Raw genomic sequence first — 2246 nt, 5'->3', positions numbered from 1 at the left:
CCCGTCTCGGCCTCCCAAAGTGCTGGGATTACAGGCTTGAGCCACCACGCCCGGCCAATTATTTTCATCACTGTTTTGTAGTTTTCATTGTGCAGGTCTAGCACATATTTTGAAAAATTTATCCCTATGCACTTCATATTTTTTGATTCCATTGTAAATGATTTTTTTACATTTAAATTTTATTTTTTATTACTCTATAGAAAAATTATTCTTCATAAGTTTATTTATTTATTTATTTAAGAGGCAGAGTCTTGCTCCACCACCCAGGCTAGCGGGCTGTAGCACAATCATAGCTCACTGCCACCCCAATCTCTTGGACTCAAATCATCCTCTCACCTCAGCCTCTGGAGTAGCTGGGACTACAGGCAGGCACCACCATGCCTAGCTAATTTCCTTATTTTTTGCAGAGGGGGGGTCTTGCTGTATTGTCCAGGCTAATCTCAAACTCCTAGACTCAAGCGATCCTCCTGGCTCCACCTCCAAAAGTTCTGAGATTACAGGCATGAACCACAGTGCTTGGCCTACAAATTTAATTTTCTGGAACATTCTTTAGAATTTTCTATGTGCGTGATCACTTCTGTGAATAAAGATATTTATTATTTTGCTATTTATATATTGTTTGTTTTATTGTACTTATTGAATAAATATATATTTAGTATGTATATGTTTATTTTGTTTTTGTCTTATTGAATTTTAGTTCAACGTTAAACACACATGGGAAAAGTAGAGAGCCTTGCCTGTTTTGAGACTACAGGGGAAATTGTTAATTCCTGTAGGTTTCTTTAGATGCTATTTATCAAGCTTAGGTAGATCTCGTTTAAAGTGAGAGGTTTAGGGTTTTTGGTTTGTTTCATTATAAATGGGTGTTTATAATATAACTTTTCATTTCAGGGATAAATCCCACCTAACATGATGTATTATTTTTATATATATTGCTGGATTCTATTTGTAAATATATTTTTGCTAAGAATTTTTAATATCAACATCATGGTGGCCTCCTTACATGAAATGGCAAATGTTCTCTTCTAATTCCTAAAAAAGATTTTGGAATATTATTTCTTCCTTAAAGCTTTAATGGAATTCACCGCTGAATTAATCAGGGCCTGACATTTCTTTATGGGAAGGTTTTGGATTTAAAATTTTAAAAATCCGTATATGGATAGTTATATTTTTTGTTTATGTCTGTCAATTTTTAGTAGTTTGGAATTTAGAATTTTTTTCATCTAAGTATCAAAAACTTACTGACCTAATATTGTTCTGGATGTTTCCTTATAATTGTTTCAAGGTTTTACTATAATGTCCCTTTTCTGATTTATCTTATGATTTTCATTTTCTCCATTATTATCTCATATTATCAAACCAGAAATTTATAAGTTTTATTAATCTTTTCAAGGAACCAGAGTTTGGTTTAATTGATTTTCTCTAGTGTGTTTGGGTTTTATATCACTATGTTTTATATTTGCATTTTTATTTGCATCCTTCTATTTAATTTGTATTTAAAGTATCTTTTAAAAACTTCAGGCTGGGCATGGTGGCTCATGCCTGTAATCTCAGCACTTTGGGAGGCCGAGGTGGGTGAATCACGTGGTCAGGAGTTCGAGACCAGCCTGGCCAACATGGTGAAAACCCATCTCTACTAAAAATACAAAAAATTAGCTGGGTGTAGTGACAGGTGCCTGTAATCCCAGCTATTCGGGAGGCTGAGGCAGGAGAATCGCTTGAACCCAGGAGGCAGAGGTTGCAGTGAGTCGTGATCGCGCCACTGCACTCCAGCCCTGATGATAGAGTGAGACTCCTTCTCAAAAACATAATAAATAAATAAATAAATAAATAAATAAATAAATAAATAAATAACAAAAAACCCCAACAACTTCAGAAAATGAACAGTTAAAATTACTATATAATGTCTTTTCTAACATAATATTTAGAACTTCCAATAGTCTGCCAAACACTGTTTTAACTGCTTTCCACTTATTTTGATAAGTTGTAATTGCAATTTTGTTTAAAGTAGTTTTTAATTACCCAGGTATTTTTTTCTTTGATCCATGGGTTAATAAAAGTATGTTGTTAATTTTTCAAACATTTGGATGTATCCCTCATATCTTAATTTTATTAATTTCTAGTTTAATTCCATTGTGACCAGAGACTATAGTCTGTATGATTTCAATCCTTGAGACTTTCTTATGGACCTCTTTTGGTGAATGTTACAATGATCTCTTTTGGTGAATGTTACATACACACTTGAA

Source organism: Piliocolobus tephrosceles, chromosome 5 (assembly GCF_002776525.5).
Source record: "Piliocolobus tephrosceles isolate RC106 chromosome 5, ASM277652v3, whole genome shotgun sequence".
Classification (NCBI taxonomy): domain Eukaryota; kingdom Metazoa; phylum Chordata; class Mammalia; order Primates; family Cercopithecidae; genus Piliocolobus; species Piliocolobus tephrosceles.
Note: the sequence above shows the minus strand (reverse complement) of the source record.